Genomic DNA, 18,147 nt, shown 5'->3' on the forward strand with positions numbered 1-18,147 from the left:
CAACCCCTGTCAGAAGCCAGTGTGAGGTGGGGATTAGAGGGCCGGGCTTCACCCCACAGAGGAGTGGTCTTATTAGGTGACCTTGTCCCTTTCTAGGCACAAAAGTGTTGGCACGCAGTCTGAGTGGAAGGTGTTAGCTTTATTTACAGCAGGTGAGAAGCGTACGTGGGGGGCAGAGTCCCAGAAAATCAGGTGCCTCAAAGGTATGGGTCATAAATGTTGTCTGGTGTGACAGCGGCACACATTTACAGGTCACTTACCCATAGCCAGACACCGTTCCAAGTGTTTTGCATAGATAATCTCATTTAATGTTCACAATCCCAATTGAAGTAACTACTAAAATTCTCCCTGCTTTAGACCTGTGGAGTCTGAGGCCTGGAGAGAGGACATGACCTAATCTGCCTGGTACACAACTAGTAAGTAATGGAGCTGAGAGTTGGTCCCACAACTGTGACTCTTAAATGATATACAACATGCACACTCACATAGACACATAGATTTCTTGGAATGCTTAAGTCAGACGTCCTTTCTCTTCTCCTCTTACACAGAAATGGTATACACACTCCCTTTCTTACCTCCCCGATCCCAGCCTGAACCAAATTTCTCCCATCTAAGTACTAACCAGGCCCGACCCTGCTTAGTTTCCAAGATCTGACAAGATGGCGTGTGTTCACAGTGGCATGGCCGTAGCCCTGAACCGAATTTCTGACCCTCATCCCTGTTCCATCTCACTCCTTCTCACTCCCACATTCTATCTGCAAATCTAAACAGCCATATTCCGATCTTGGTCTTTACTTCATTATGTCTCCCGCTGTGAAAGCTCTACACCAAGAAGTCACCACATGCTGGGATTATGAGGCATTCTAAGCCCGCATGATGGCTGTCCCTGAACACCCATGTCTTTGGCCCTGGCTGTGGAGAGGAGCTGAAGAGCTCTACATGAGGACCCTGGACACCCCCATTCTACCTCCAACCAAGAAGGCAGCTTCCTGGGCACAAGGTTCTTACCTCCAAACTGAAGAAATTGCTGTTAGCCATCTCTGAAACACTAACAATTTGTGTTTCCGTGGTCTATTTCCACAGGTCCAAGACTGGTGATTCTTCTTTTTGTAGCTTGCCCAGTCAGCCTGGTGGTCTAGTCTTCTTTTTGTAACTCTTGCCCAGACATTTTGGTGGTCTGTCTTTGCGAAGGAATAAGATACAAGGAGATTTATTTGAGGAAACTGGCCATTCATACACACACACACACACACACACACACACGTGCTCGTGTCCTTTGGGACATAGAAAAAGCAAGACCCAAGCACTTTGACAGTGATTGCATCTTTACCAAGTCTTAGAGGGGAGCTTTCTAACTTACAGGATCAAATTTAGTCCTCAATTCAGAACAATTTGTTCTCCTTCCTCTCCTTTCAGGATATTTGCGAAGGAGAATTTTAGAATCACTCACAGTCATTCGGTGAAAATAAAAATGGCATGAGACTAAATGACTAATCCTCTTAAATCAATATTTTTGAGAAAGGTAAATATTTGCAGTTTATCCAATCTGTGCATTATACAGCATTAGGAAAGCATTAAATAACAAAACTATCTTCTGAGGGGGGCAGGCAGATGCCCGGAGCCTTTGAGAAAGAGGAGTTAGCTCAACTGACAGGTAGTTAGGAAAACCACCCCTCACAGAGGTAGGGGTGAGCTCCGCCTTGGCCTTAAGAATTTGCTGATCTTTCCTTAGAATGGAGGGATTAACATAGCTAATTGAGACCTCTTTTCAGACTTTGCTGGGACTACCCAAGGAGAAAATAAATATACTTAGTGGGTCGGCAGCCAGTGAGGTGAGTAGGGTGCTGATATGCCGTCATTCCTGACTAGCTGAGTTCTTGCTTTATGAAACCCTCCGTCTCAGTGTAGAAATCCCACAAGCAACATTTCTTAGCTTTACTCATACCCAAAGTACAAGCACGTAGCCAAGGCCAGGCATATAATTTGTAAGGCCCAGTGACAATTGAAAGAGTGCAGTCCCTTATTCAAAAAGTAGGAGGGAAAGGTGCACTACGATATAATCCACTAAAAAAAATATATTTTGTTACTTGTATTTTACAAGTACATTTTGTACTATGGGGTAATAATGATATATTAGTAACAATGTAAATTTTAAAATTGCAAAAAAGGTATGTCATAATTTTAAATCAGATAATAGGGAACAATACTTTATTAATGTACTATCTTGACAGATCTTAAGATTTTTCTAAGTTGCTTTTCTGAAAATTAACTTATTAGACCCTCAAAATTGATGCTTTTAGCAACACGATTTTCAATCAGTGTAATCAAAAATGATGTCAACTGGTCCTTAGGAAATGTAAGATCACAGATAATTTTTCGTATTTTATTTTGATTTTGATTTCTGATGCCACTATTGCAACTATTTCTGAGCTGTTAGGAATATTTTATAGTCTCTGACAAAATTGGGATGCATTTTTGATGAATTGCTTTGAAATACAAATTTTAGTACATCTAGAGTTAATAATTCTTTCAGAATAACTTTTCTGAAAAGATTTAACTCCTCATTCAAATCAGTTTTGTGTAAGTCTGCATTTAATTTTAAATGTAAATTTATACAATGACAGTTTGATGTTTCCTCTGGCACTTCCGATAACTTGTTGGGGTCCTCCAGGAAGCTGAAAGTGTTCCCATGACTTGTACATAATTCAGAAAAACTGTTTACACATTCCATCACCGTGTCTTCAATGGCAAAGACACATTAACCATAGAGGCGCCTCACTCAGTCGGTAAAGCATCCAGCTTCGATCAGGTCATGATCTCACACTTTGTGAGTTCGAGCCCCGCGTCAGGCTCTGTGCTGACAGTTCAGAGCCTGGAGCCTGCTTCAGATTTTGTGTCTCCCTCTCTCTCTCTGCCCTTCCCCCACTCATGCTCTGTCTCTCTCTGTCTTCCAAAAGTAAATAAATGTTAAAAAAAAAAAAGAGAAACTAACCATAAAACTATCTTCCTTGTTGATTGGTTCATCTAAAGCTTCATAGGAAAATAGTGTTCTTTTCCATCAAATGTGACAATATTAAATGTGAACATCTCTTTCTAACCCTGCCGATATTTACTTTGCAGTATTGTACACTTGTAAAAACCAGAGATTCCAAACTCTTTGAAGAATTCTAATGATTCCCAAACGCGTCGATTGCATTATCTATGTGTCTGCATTTATTTGGTAGTAACCCACTAACACCAGCACTTCCTATCCTGGCTCTCAGGCTCGGGGATGACGTTAGATTACACTCCCTGTGTTCATAGTTGCGCGGAGGTTGCAAGGATGCAGTCAGCTTGGTTGCCCATTTCGGTCCCTGTTCTACCTCCTGCAGAGCCTTTTCTCCCTCCAGGGAGCAGCCACTACCACCACAGCCGCTGCTTCTTTCCCTGCTGCTGTCACCACCAGCAAGCCGGGCCCAGGTCCCGGCCCAGCCACCACTGGGGAACGTCACGGTGCCCTGTACCGTCAGAGGTGAGGACATAGGCATCCTCACCCCTGCGGGCCTGAGCGCATGCATGCACGCTGCTGTCAAGGGCACGTGCTCCATTGTCCCACCAGACTTCATATAAAAGACACCAGTTCCAAGATCAAATCGCTAAGAATTTCAAGGTAGCAAGAGCAGTAGACCATGCAGCCAAGCAGGGGCCCCTTCTGAGAGAGGATCTCTGTTTACCTGCACGGGGCACATGCTATGAAGGATGTAAACATGGGTCTAGCGATCGGACGCATGCCTGAGAGCTTGATTCAGCAGTGAGCTGTGCAGCGAAACGGGAGTGGCAGGGACGTTTCTGTTTTGCCAGTACGGTGGCCAGGGCAGGCGGGCTGCTTCTGGGGTAGACAGTGGGGGCAGTTTCCACGGTGCTGCAATAAGAATCAAGGCACCAAGGCCTTGATTAAGCCGGGGACACAGAATAGGTCTGGGAGTTATTCCTGGAAATGTACCCCAGAGCCCATTTCTCTAAATCCTCCGGGGTCCTCTTAGCCATCCACTATCTCTAATAAATCTCTTTCTGCTTAAACTAGGTCAAATGAATTCTTGTTTGCACACAAGACCTCTGATAATATGGTAATTTTACCCATTTTACAGCTTGGAGTATTTACAAAATAGAGTATTTTTCATCATTTTACAGATGAAGAAACTAGGGTTCAGAGAGAACTTGCCTATGTCCGTGGAACTAATGGATGGTACAGTAAAGATTCAGACCCAAAGCCTGGGCTCTTAACCACCATACGGCATCAATTCTTCCCCATACAGCATCAAAGAGCTCAATAAATCGTCCTCTATGCTGCATCATAGCCTCGTACTGAGTATCCCTTCAATTTTTCCTTGGATAACATCTTTCCCTAGGGGGAGCTTCCTCTTCTACACTTGGTAGTATTGTCAACCACATGCCTTAATTACCTCGCAAATGGGAGGTATGTGTACAGCACAGTCAGTCAGAGTATCCCGTCATTCAAAACACAATGATGGGCCCAGTGGTGGACTCTTGACCCACACAAGGTCATTCCCAAGGCACTTTGGAGGACTGATACACATGCGGGGAAAGTGGGTCTCTCCTTTTGAGATTGTAACATGTAAGTTAATTGGGGCCATTTTTTCTATCCAAATGGTGTAAGAAGCTAACATAGAATTAAGCTGAATTGAGATACTCTGATGATGTCATTTGAGCAGCTGGTTCCATCCATTCCTGATGCCTATAAGTGATCCAATACATTTTTCTTTTTACCTCTGCTAGTTCAGGTTGGTTTTCTGTCTCTAAACATTAAAACAACCACAACGATGATGACAACAAAAACACTACTAAGGTACTTCCCATAGCAGAAGGGACAGTAGACTTGAGTCACACTTTTTGGCTACCATCTGCTACCTGCTTCTACATTGCTTGTGGAGACTTCTTTGATCCAAATAGCTCCTCACAAGGGACCATATCTCTTCCATTATTTCTTTCCAACTTCTGTTCACAATGGAGGTCACATTGAGCAGGAATTACTGCTATAACCACTCACTCTACATACAGTTCATGATTCCTTCGTTCTCTTTAACTTTTGTTCCTGGCCATGCCTGACTCTCAAATAAGAGACATTATCAACTCCTGTCAGAAAGAGAGAAAGGTATAAAGGAAGAGCGTCTCTCTTTAAAAAAAAAAAAAGTTTATTTATTTTGAGAGAGACAGAGACAGTGTAAGTAGGAGAGGGGCAGAGAGAGAAGGAGAGAGAGAGACTCCCAAGCTGGGTTCATGCTGCAAGCATAGAGCCTGACTCAGGGCTAGAACTCATGAAACCACGAGATCATGACCTGAGCCAAAACCAAGAGTTGGACGCTTAACCAACAGAGCCACCCAGGCTCCCCAGAAGAGCTTCTCTTTATTTATTCCATTTTTAAATGTTTACTTATTTTTGAGAGACAGACAGAGAGAGACAGACAGGTGGAGGAGGGGAAGAGAGAGAGGGAGACAGAATCTGAAGGGACCTCCAGGCTCTGAGTTGTCAGCACAGAGCCTGATACGGAACTGGAACCCACAGGCCATGACATCGTGACTTTAACCAAGTGAGCCACCCAGATGCCCCAAGAGCTTCTCTTTAAATTCTAGGTTATGGAGGGGCACCTGGGTGGCTCAGTTGGTTAAGCGTCTGACTTCAGCTCAGGTCATGATCTCACGGTTCATAGGTTCGAGGCCTGCGTCAGGCTCTGTGCTGACTGCCAGCTCAGAGCCTGGAGGCTGTTTCAGATTCTGTGTCTCCCTCTCTCTAACCCTCCCCTGCTCACACACTCTCTCTCTCAGAAATAAATAAAACATTAACAAAAATTTAAATTCTAGATTACTTATGCAATATCTGGTAGGGCCAGTAACAACATGAAATAGTGTGGATCATGTGACTTATGATAAATAGTGTGATTAGGTTAACACCAGTGTCTGGGTTTCTTTAGAAATATAAATTAAAAGGCACTAAATGGAACCATGGAGATAAGTGTGGGTGGCTCTCACTGTCACACAAAAGACGATTTCATAGGAACCTGGAAATGGCATTGCGTAACACTGACTCAGAAGCAGGCCATCCTTTCCTGAATCTAATCAAGAGGAAACACGAGCCAACCAGGAATTAAGGGCCAGTCTATAACTAGCCTGCGTTCTTCCAAAATGTCAATGTCATGAAATACAAATAAAGGTGAGGAACTGTCCCAGATTAAAGAAGGACAAAGAGACATGGCCACTAAATGCAGCACATGGTCTGCACTGATTCCTGTCCCAGGGGGCAAGACCCATAAATGACATATTGATTCAATTGACAAAATTGAAGGATAGCTTACAGTTATTTCAGTGATGTTAAATTTCCTGACCGTGATAATTACACCATGGTTATAAAAAAGAATATCCTTATTCTTGGGAAATACATACCGGGGTATAAAGAGTGTGGTGTTTGCAGCCTACTCAGTGGTTTAGAAAAGAACTTTAAGTATATATACAGAAAGAGAGAGAATGATAAGGCAAATGTGGCCATTGTTCAAAACTGGTAAATCCAGATAAAAGATCTACTGGACTTCTTTTGTACCATTCTTATACCCATTATGTAAGTTTGAAATTATTTAAAAATAAAAAGCTTTCCTACAAAAGAGTCAGCCAGTCTTTCAAGTTTCTTTTTTTCTTTTAAATTTTATTTTAGAGAGAGCGCATGCATGCTCGAGTTGGGAAGGGGGGAGAGGGAGGAAGAGAGAGAGAGAAATGGAGAGAGAAAGAGAGGGAAAGAATCCAAAGCAGGTTCCACGCTCAGTGCAAAGCCCAACATGGGGCTCAATCCCATGATCCTGGGATCATGACCTGAGCCAATATCAAGAGTCAGACGCTCAACCGACTCAGCCAGGCAGGGACCCCTCATGTTTCTTTCAACCCTCATGATTATGTCAAAGAGAAAGTATCAGTTTGGAACTAATCTATCTTTAACATTTTCTAATACTTGCTAATCTCCCTCTTTAATAAATAGAGAACAGGGCTGCCTGGCTGGCTCAGTCAGTACGGCATGCAGTGCTTGATCTCAGGGTTCTGGATTCATGCCCCACATAGGGTGGATCTTACTTACTTATATACATACATATGTGCATAAAATAGAGAGCAAGCCTCAGGCTTGGTTTTTGGCAAGCAGCAGTTACTAGCTAGAATTTAGTTACATAATTTTGTTTTCCTTTTATTTACTCCCTATTTATGCCAAGTAAAGTTGTTTTCCTTGTATGGTAAGATATACGATTCCCTTTAAAATAGATTTATATAATTAAAAATAGGTTGATGTAAAGAAAAACATTAATACAAAAATGCAGGTAGCATTTGGAGGGTAAAGGTATGACATTTAATCACAAACTGACTGATGTTTAGGAAACACTGGTTTATTCTAACGGCTTCATTTTACAGAAGGGAAACTGGGACTCTGAAAATTGGGTGGCTTGTCTGGGATCACACAGCCCCTCGTGATGACAAGGCGGGAACGCAGACTGAGAGCTGTGGCCCCGTCGCCCTGTTGCCCATTCTACCACAGCCCGTTGCCGTGTGACTGGAGACGCAAGAGTGTCCAAAGCCAACGTACAATAAGAAATACAGCTCAAGACGCAACACACACCGTCATCATCACCAGAGCTGTATTATCTACACACCTGCACTCACTCACACACACAGACAAGGTCTCCATTTTACAAATCGTGCATTCGTAGCACAGCAGCCCTCACTATTGGCACCTTCGACACTGAAACAGTCTTGTTTCTTCCCTTCCAATGTCCCAAGTGACCAATGCAACAGAGTGAGTCGTTCCTATATAGTTTATGAACAACTTCAAAACACTCTTTGTTAAAAGCACAGGTATGTCCTAGAATCCTGGAAGTTTGAAAGGAAAGCTAGTTCCATGTTGTAAATAGTTTCAGGAAGAGTTGAGGGAAGCAGATCTGGGCATTCACAGGTCTCGAGGCAGTGGCCCTGTATCCCAGCTCTCACACTTAAAATTCCTGTAGTTGACAGTTAAAATACTTCCTTTTCCTCTCATGTTCTTGCTCCCACTCAACACTGTTTTCCACGAGTCTGTAGGCGGATTTTATTTGGCCCACCACAAACACAAAAAATTAGACTTACCGTGGCGAGCGCTAATGTGTATGTCTGATCTAGTCCTTTGGCAACTGTCAGAGAATTCTAGCCTCACTAGAAAGAAGTCCCTCTGCTCACAGGGGGGCCAGAGGAGGGCATCTGACAGCTTCCTTAGAGTCATTCCAGACTTTACAGCTCCGACAGGCAGGACAGCCTTCCTCCTGCTAACTGAATCCATCTGGGCATGAGCGTGAGGCTACGTCTCCTTGTTCACTCTTTCATGGGGAGCCAATGGCCTCCAGTCTTTGTAAAACAGTCTTTGTGTGTTTGAGGCTGATTACCAATCCTCCCTCTGACCATCTCTCCCCAGTGTGAACTCGCCTAGTTTTTCCATTTTCATGCATAAAATAATTTTCCAATCTGCTCATCATCATGGCTCACCTCTGTGCTTTCCTGTTGTTTTTTCCTATCACTCGAAAGTTGTTGAGTCCAGAACAGAGTACAGTATTCTGAGGGTGTGTGCAGTCCGGGAGAAAACGCCCAACATTCTTGCTTCCTTGGGAGGTCAAACCTCCAGGGTAAGCCAGGACCCCCTGGACTCTCCAAGCCCGAGCAAATCTATTCCAGGGCCCTTGGGGTCCTAAACATACCTTTGGTTATTCAAGTTCCATCCACAGAGCATTTTAAATGAAAGATGTTATGAAAGGAAAGTTAGATCCAGTCTATAACTTCATAAGTGGAAAGTTCCAGTTTATTACTAGGGTCACTTAGTGGTCTAGAGGAGTACCGAAAGGCTGGCCAGGTCCTAAAGCCCCTTTAGAGAACCAAACTACCTGTTGGGGGGAATCAGGCAGGCAGATCATTCTGAGACTTGTCAAATTCTTACCAAAGTGACCCACTGATCTAAGGCTGCTATGTGGAATGATTTTAGAGGCACTAAGAAATCACAGAGAGATGTCCCTCTTCCCAGTACTATGGGAGGAATTCTACACTGTACCTAGAAATTTCAATTTACTTAACATATTCGAGCTTCATCTAGCAATTCTGTGTAAGACTCATGCCCTGCCCACCTTGCAGTAATGTGAGATGACACTCACATATGGTGACACTCTGAAAACAGTAAAAGCAGAGGGAGCTGGGGGTAGAGGATTTTAAGAGTGAATTTTCACAAAGCTCTGTCTGATGCAGGCTCAAAAATGTCCCAGTACCTAACTGTCATGAGGCCAGTTCAGGACGTCATGGCCCACCTGGCAGATTTAGAATCAGCCCCAAATTCTGAGATTCCCTTCTATGTTGAAGGGGGCAGTGATTGTCAAATGGCAGCATATTGGACACTCTACCTAAATAACAGGAAAATCATTCTCCAAACAGTTATATGCTTGTTGTTGGAGGCCAGTGAGTCTAGACTTCTACTATGGATGGGGAAACTGAGGCCCAAGGTCAAACAACAAATAGTGGCAAAACCAGGACTCGAATTGACCTCTCTTTCCTTGGTCATTTTGACTTTCTCTGAAAGTACTATAGCATCAAACCACTGAATAAAAGGGGAGCATTTCCTTCATCTCTCTATCTAGACATTTGTGATAAATGGGAGCATCTCAAGTACCATTTTCTGGTTCGGCTCAGATGGTAAATGCAGGGTGAGTAAGTGGGAGGCAGGGTTGAACAGTGAGTGTGTGTACATTTCAACTTCTTTCTTTGCATTTTGATTACATTTAACAATGTGTTACCTCTTCACGGAGTAGTTTATATCATTGTGGGATGCCAAGAATGACATCAACATCTGTTAAAACCTAATGTTTCACATTCTCAACTGTAAACATTAACATTGCTTAGTTTTCAGATATAAACTCAAAGTCATTCTGAAGTTGCATGGTTTCTTTCCAAGAAAATTGGTGTTACTGTAATGAAATTTACCTAATTAATCTCCTTAAGGAGGGAAGGAATCCAATGATGACTGTTAATAAAGATCTCAACGTTCTTCTTGTAATCAGAGCAGGGCAGTCTGTGGATTCATTTTGGGAGAGACCATAACTTTCCAAATAAATCTTAGTAAAGCTTTGCAGACAGGGCACTTGAGCTATTTCCCCACTTGGCTCACTTGCTTTTAGTCTTAACTAGTACTGTGTAAATTTCTCTAGAGCCTCTGGGTGTATTTATATTTCACCTGGGACTTGGGACCCCAATGTCCAGGGTCACTGTTCTTGATGCCAGACCTCATATAAAAGGTAAATTTGAATGAGTCATTGATGGAAACGCTTGGTCTGCCGTATTTCAATGCCATCCCGTCTCTGGGCATCATCTGCATGCTGCATGTATGCGCCCACCCCTGCATGCCTGCATAAAATTTTGGTTGCACCAAGCAGAGAGTATGAAGAAAAGTGGCCGCTACCCTCTGCCAGGGCCTTCCCTGAACCCCAGTGGAGCTGTCTACATCTAGTAACCAATAATTTGTCCTTTCAGAGGAGTGTATAATGTCACACCAGGGTATAGGAAGCCATACTGGGGAGTAAGGAGAATATTTCCCAGTCTCCTGGTCCTGAGTTCAAGAGGCCTGGAGAAACGGCACCCACAAGAAAGAGTTTTCAGAGAGAGCCTTCTATGAAGATGTTGAGGGAATAGTTGGGTCTCTTAATTGTGGGACTAGAGGGTCCAACAGATAAAAAAGGAATCACTGGGTGGGAACCTTGGGAGGTTGGGTCAAAGAGTATGGGCATGAGGGTATAGAAGAGCTTGGAGGGTAATAGAGAAAGCCTAGGAATGTGGCAGGAATCCCATTTTCCAAGTTCGGGCAGCTGGCCATGGAGAGCCAAATAGCCAAGGGTAACTTCATCCTCAGCTCCCCAGCACAGAGCTGGATCTAAGTCCTTACTGACTCAGGACACGACCAGGCAGGGAAGTGGGTGGAGTTGCTGTTACAGGGGGCAAGTGGGACCAAAAAACGTCAAGACAGGTAACATGTTAGGCCTGACACTGTCTCAGCAGAGAAGGCCATAAGGAGGCCAGTGGCCTGGGTAGAATCTTCAAGAACAAACTGTCTCCACCACTCCCCATTCCATCCATGGAAAACTATTGATTAGGCCTCAGTATGGTAACACTCTGAAATAATTCATCCCTAAAAGTTCATGGCAGTCGTTCTCTGCTCTGCAGCCTCCAATCCCCTGGAAAGAGGCCTAAAATCAGAGACTGGTCTCAGACTTTATTGAAATTGTTGGTTTCATCATGTGTGTTCCACACACGATTATAAGCTCCATGGGGGTAGGGGGAGATCTAAGGCTATAGATCAATTTCCAATACAATGCTGACACTCAATAAATAACTAACAAAAGGATGAATAACTATGACAGATGCTATTACTATGCTCAAGAATTTATTTCCTCCTTTCCTGTACCATATCCCTTTGGGTTTGGCCATGTGACCTGCTGCGGCCAATGGAATACAAGTGGGTGTGACACAAGCCATTCTGAGCAGCCCCTTGAGGTGGGATTGCGTGGCTTGGCTCAGCCTTGTCTAGTCTGCCGCAGGGCTGCCTGTCACAGGCCAGGACTGCTTCTGTGGCCTGAGCCCCAGGAGAAAATGTGAGATACCAACCCAGAGTGAGCCCACAACCTCGAGGAGAGCCGTGGCCAATCCACTGCTCTCATGTTGTGTTATGAGATTGGCCCTGAGACTGGAGGAATAAGGTATGTCCCTCTTACTCTCACTTCAGCGCCGGCACAGCTGCCTTTGATTTCTCTTTTTTTGCCAATGCTGAGAGCAGATGGCGAACCCCTCTGCCTGCCCCCTGTGCCATCTGGCAAGTGACCTTTCTGCTTCCGCTTCTCCAAAACAACGCCCGGGGTTTCCTCCCTCAGTAGGGAAACTCAATGGTTAACTGTCAAGGCTGCTGTATGAAAAGATGCCTAAAGGAAAGTTTACATATCATATCCTAAACATTTACACAGTTTTTAAATAAATACAAGTCTGAAGCCAGCTCCAGCCCTCTCCCTTCCTTTACCTGCCACTGAAGTGTGTTCTCTTCAGTTCTTCAAAAAGCCAGAGTGTTGCTCAAGCTCTGAAGGTACAGTGTGGTCTAGAAGCTGCAAATGATCTGGTTGAAATCTCGAGGGCTTCTCCCTCTGCACGAGACTTCAGTTTATCTTAGGCAGAATGTCGAGTACAAAATGTGCATGGGACTTTGGGCATGAGCAAAGGCAAACTAAGGGAGATCCCGGAGATAGCATTCATTGCTCAGTTCTGCTGTTACTCTCGGAAGCCATCACAGGGTATTTAAACTTGAAGAAAGGTGAAAAAAAATGCAGAGACATCTATGAGATAGCAGATAGACGAACATTTGTAAACAACTTAATGGTTGGTCTTTTCACCAGAGTCTGTGACGACACCTATCCTCCACCAATACGCTGGTAATTCCAAATTCTGCTTTTCAGACCTCAGCTTTTCTCACAAGGTGCAGGTCCTTATAGCCACTTGGTTGTCCACACACTTTAGATGCAACATGTTTGAAATTCAACATTGAACAATGCCCCGAGCGTGGGCTCTTTTCCCTTCATTTCCTGTATTAATGGCACTCTGTCTGCCCCGTTCGGATCCAGAGACTGAGGAGCTCGCTGGAAGCTTTCCTCTCCCTCAGCCCCTGCAAGCCATCTGACTATCAAGTCTGCAGGGCCACCCCAAACCCTTCGTGGGAGAAAGCGGGCTATACATTATTCATACCTACACATATAAGTAAAGATCCTACTTACAGTATCTCTGAAATGTCCCTAAAACTCCCCTCATCCCTCTCAGCGTCCCGCCCCCTAACTGTCTCAGTTCATCCCCACTGTTGCCAAAACCTCCTAACAGGGCTCTGCATCCGGTCTGCTGTCCCCCTGACCCACAGTCCATCCTTCAGACCTGAGTCCCCTTCCTAAAACACAAGCCTAATGATATCATTTCTTTCCTGGAAAGCCCACAGTGACATTCCATCAGCTACAGAATAAAGTTCCAATTTGACTGACTCATGAAGAGCTCTGTGACTGGCTTCTGGGAACTTTCCAGGCTCCTTTCCCACAGTGCCCAAACTCTGAACACCCTTCTTCCCGAGGAGTGCTGTGTTTACCTACGGGACTCCCCCTTATCCTTCATGATTCAGCCCGGGGATCCCGTCTTCTGTGAAGGCAGCCCTCTGGAGAGTCCCCACCCTCTGGAGAGTCAGGCAGCCTCCTCGCCCTCCGGGAGTCCGAAGCTCTTGCACAGCAACGACATTGCTTCCCCTGGTATGTTCACATGTCTGTGTCCTCTGTCAAACTGTCAGTGAGGCGAAGGTGGCAAACCTACCCGAGTTATCTCTCTAACCTCAGGCCCAAGCTCCCTGCGTGTGTTCTGTGATGTCATCGAGTAAGTGGAAGGATAAATTCTCCAGCCATGGCCTTCGTATCCTTAAATGGACAAATGACTTAGCATATTACATTTTTCAAAGTGTATTTATTTATTTTGAGAGAGACAGAGACAGCGTGAGGAGGGGACGAGCAGAGACAGAGGGAGAGAGTGAGCAAATCCCAAGCAGATTCCTCAGTGTCAGTGCAGAGCCTGACGTGGGGCTCAAACCCATGGAACTGTGAGATCGTGACCTGACCCGAAACTGACAGTCAGATGTTTAACCGACTGAGCCACCCAGGTGCCCCAATGGCTTAGCATATTTACTTCCCCATCTGTAAATAAAAACGAGAATGAGAGTCAGCAGGCTGATTTTTTTAAGCAACATTCTCCTAAATGGTACAAAAAAGTATAGTCTCCCAGCATTCCATCTGTAAGGACGATGACATTTGCTGTAGAACTAGAACGTGAGAGCACAGAAACAGACCTATAGCATGACGTTCCCAGTGCAGTAGTGTTAAAGGGCAAATATTAGGGAGGAAGATGTTTAGAACCCAAGATTTTTCCTTTGTAATGAGAAAACATAATAGCTTATTTTGCAGAGCTCCCCAAACTTTGGTGGATTGTAGTCACTAAGAGTGCGACCTTTGGAGCCCAAACGCTCAAGGTCTGAGTCTCAGCTCCAACACTTAACAGCTCTGTTAGTAGCGTTCCTTTCTGTGCCTCAGTTTCCCTTTCTGCAAAATTAGTATAGCACCTATGTCGTAAATTATTATAAGGATTAAATGAATTCATGCATATTTATATGCACATAAGACAATGTGGCAGGGGCACCTAAGTGGCTCAGTTGGTTAAGTGTCTGACTTCAGCTCAGGTCATGATCTCCGGGTTCATGAGTTCGAGCCCCGAGATAGTGCAGCACTCATTTTCAGATTCTCTATCTCCCTCCCTTTCTGTCTCTCCTCTGCTTCTCACTGTCTCTCAAAAAATAAATAAATATTAAAAGACAAAGTGGCATAACATAAGAGCTAAGTAAACCATGTAGTTTCCCCAAAACAGTAGGATCCATTTTCTATGTCTCAAAGAAGGTTGGATGCACTTGACATGGCATGTCTCATACATAATAAGCATTTTTGCATTTGTGTGGTTCCTCGTCACTAGTTATTGCCCAGAGTTTAAAAAGTCCACACAATTTTCATGACATGTACATGAAGACTTAGAGAAATAGATCCAAGATATAGAACTTCAGGGAGTTTATCCCCAGCTCCCTGCCTTAACTATCCTCCCTCCAGCTTTCACTCAGGGAAGACCAAGCCGGGAACAGGGAGCGCAGGAGACCCAGAGGCACGCCATGATGTGTGTGCCCAGTGTCACCGCGCCATCTAGTGGACATAGAGCTCAGCCGCCCCTTGAAGCCCTCTGAGTTCCAGGGAAGGGTTCAGCCGCAACCATGCTAGTCCGTCTGGCCAGCATCAGGCTGATGTCATAACACCACCCCCTTGACGTGCATCATCAGCACAAATCATCCGGGACACCGGGAGTCTCCTATAAGCTGCCGGCTCTGCCCATGAATTCAGCTTGTCCATCATCCATAAAGCCATCTTTGCAAAAAGCAGGCCGGAAGACGGGGATGGAAATGGACAGAATAGTATTTATAAAAGTGAGACTAAAGCTAGTCAACATTCACCTATGTCCTAGTAAAGATTCCCAGACCGGCCAGCCAGCAAGATGTGCCAATGCTTCGTAACTTTTTGACCTCCGTCTCTGGCTTCAGTGCATATTGGCACAAGGAAACCCAGGGCTGACAAGGGCTGAGCCGACTGAGGGCTGAATCCCACTTTATTGAAATGTTTTTAGGGGAGGCCAACTGTTTTTTGTAGGTGATTAAAAGCTTATCCCCAGAAGGCAAGTAAACATGGCCCAGCCAATAACTCAGCGCTGGCATGCAGAGCAAGGGGTATTGAACACCATAACCGGGAGAGAGTATCCACATAAAAACCCAATCAAAGGCAAGGTTTGCCTTTGAGGGGTGCTTGGAGGCCAATAATCCACCTCGTCTTTATTTTCCATTCAAAGTTCTTGGCCACAGTGACCAGGCGGACCAATATTAAACTTGAAAGACAACGGGTTTGGAATCAACAACTAACTGAAATCACTTCCCTGGGCACATTCAGCACATTCCGTCAACAGACGCAATAACCGGCGAAGTCGGCAATGGGTGAGCTGAGCTATATCTTGCCCAGAATGCAGGTTCTTTGGGTGACCCATTTATTCCACGGTCTTTTGAAATTTTTATACCATTATTAGAATAAAGTGTCTGGGATGCTGTTTGTCGCAGAACACTTAATTTTGATGAAAAGGAAAATTCCAAATCAAGACGATTCAGTAGGCAAAATTTTTAAATATTTTAAAATAAAAGTTAAAAAAAAATGGAGCATGGAGTGAGAGTTACACCTCAGGGAGGAAGTCTAGACATGTAGGTAGATTCTAATTATGTTCTCTTTTTTCTAGTTTCAAATTTACAGAAACCAAGCATTGTTCTTTTTAAATTTTATTATTTTATTTTATTGAAAAGCTTTTAAATTTTATTTAAGTAATTTCTACACCCAGTGTGGGGCTCGAACTCACGACCCCAAGATCGAGCATTGCCTGCTCTTCTGACTGAGCCAGCCAAGCGCCCCAAATTGTTCTTTTTAAAGATCAATTAAAGAAAATAAACTGAGTCAAAGCGTCATTTTGTTAAGATGCTAAAGGAGCATAAAAATGTTATTAAACAGTACTGTTTATCCTGCAAAAATTTATGGGAGGGAGGGACATCTTGTGCCTCATCTCTTTGGTGACCAGCTGTCCTGAGCCAGGAAGCCTTGTTTATGCCCTCTAATGGCCCTCGGCGGACAAAGGTCCTTGAGAGCCTAGGGCTAAGAGAGCAGAACTTCAGGCCACATACCCTCCGTAGTCCTTCACGCTCGCCAACAAAAACTGCAGGTCCCAGAAAAGTCAGGGTCGCTCGGTTTGTGAGCAGCAGAGTTGGGATTCAAGATTCTAAAGTCCATGCTCTTAACGTGCTGTCATTGCTTGCGCAAGAGGAACCCATTTTAGAGGGTTCATTCGTTCATGTATTCTTCATTCTTTGAAAAAATTTTTGAGCTTCCACACAATGTCTAGCTACCACAATGAATAAGATCTAGTCCCTGCCTGAAATGGGTGCGTCATCCAGTAGAGAAAGTAAACAAGCTACAGTTACAAAGCAGTGTGGTGGTTTGTAACCACCTGCTCCAGGTGGTTCATATGCTGTGGCTGTAGGACAGAGGTCATCCAAGTCAGCTCCGGAGGGTAGGGGGAGGTTTCATTAAGAGACTTGACACTGAGTCCCAGAGGATGAATAGGAGTTAATCAGAAGAGAGATGGAAAGTTCTAGAAAGGCCTCCAAACGTGGGAGAATATGATAAATGCAGAAAGCTTGGACATGGTTAGAGCATTGGGTGTCTATATGCACTGTGTGTGTGTGTGTGTGTGTGCGCGCGTGTAGGTATGTGCTGTGTGGGGAAGGAAGTCATGTGGAATGGAAGAGGAGGAGATAAGACTGGCCCGAAGCCAGATCATGAGGGTCTTAAATGCCACGCTACGTAAGGAGTTAAGCTTTCAGCCTGAAGGTAATGGAAAGCCCCTGAAAGATTTTACCTTGACTGTGATTTAATATCTACAGAGAACTTTAGCAGTAGTGTAGAACTTGATTTCTAAAGGAAAGGAAAAAAATACAAAAGATTAAAAAAAAAAAAAAAAAAAAAAGCCCGTTTCCTCAACTAAAGTAGTTTTCAGAAATATTGACTATGACTGGACATCCTTTATGACCGTTCTGAGACACATACACCCTCAGGGGTGGTGCTTTACCACCTGCCTGTGCAACGGGCACAGGGTCCCTGCCGAGGTCCCTGCCTGGGAGGCCTCCACGTTGGCCACGCTGATTGGACAAGGGGGGCGGGGCAGACACCTGATCTAAGGCAGCCCATCCAGGATGTAAGGCGTCACGTGAACGTGGACTGCCTGTCAGGAATGATGACGTAGTGCAGTCATCAATTCCTATTCTAAGGAGTTTGAACAGGAGACAGAGAGAGAGGGTTGAGCAGTGGCTACAGGAGAAGTTGAGGAAATTTGTAAAAATGAAGGCAGAGACCATCTGGCCATGGTGACAGGGCGCTCATGCTGCCGAGGGGGCACCAGAATAACCTAGCCACTGGGCCTTTCCATTCCCAAACCACTTCCATCTGGGAGAAACCCAGCTCTTCCTGGATGCTCACAAGGCTGGGCTCTGTGGTGGAGACTCCTTTGTCATTTCTACGGGATTGTGACAACAGTGCCCTGTTAAGTGAGTGCACGTCGGCTCCTGGTAACCAAGGAAGGGCAATGCATGCACGCGGGGCTCAAGGGAGCCAGACCCAGGCTCCGATTTGTTGATGCGGAGTCGGACTTCGCAGCAGTTTACTGGCTGTCATTTACTCTCCCAGCTTCTTGATCCCGCCTTAGAGAAGACAGCACAGGGTCCTCAAGTCCTCTTCCTGGGGTGACGGCTGTATGGCGGCTGTCACAGAAACACCTTGCGCAGGGTCAAGAAAACATGGGGCCCATTACAAGAGCCTAGAAGTCAGCCTGTAGGTGCCCGGAAACAGTGGGCTCCACTCCTGTGGCCTC

At 44.8% G+C, this 18,147-nt stretch overlaps 1 long non-coding RNA gene across 1 annotated transcript; it reads right to left on the minus strand.

Annotated features, from left to right (window-relative positions):
• Positions 1-1,022: 1,022 nt before the first annotated feature.
• Positions 1,023-13,279, minus strand: LOC120235856. The gene is made up of 3 exons (XR_005529515.1): positions 13,202-13,279; positions 12,101-12,377; positions 1,023-1,181 (listed from the first exon to the last, which is right to left on the minus strand). It is a non-coding gene; the product is annotated as an uncharacterized LOC120235856 (long non-coding RNA).
• Positions 13,280-18,147: the final 4,868 nt, after the last annotated feature.

This window comes from Hyaena hyaena, unplaced genomic scaffold, assembly GCF_003009895.1.
Source record: "Hyaena hyaena isolate Hyena2069 unplaced genomic scaffold, ASM300989v1 scaffold_139, whole genome shotgun sequence".
Lineage (NCBI taxonomy): Eukaryota > Metazoa > Chordata > Mammalia > Carnivora > Hyaenidae > Hyaena > Hyaena hyaena.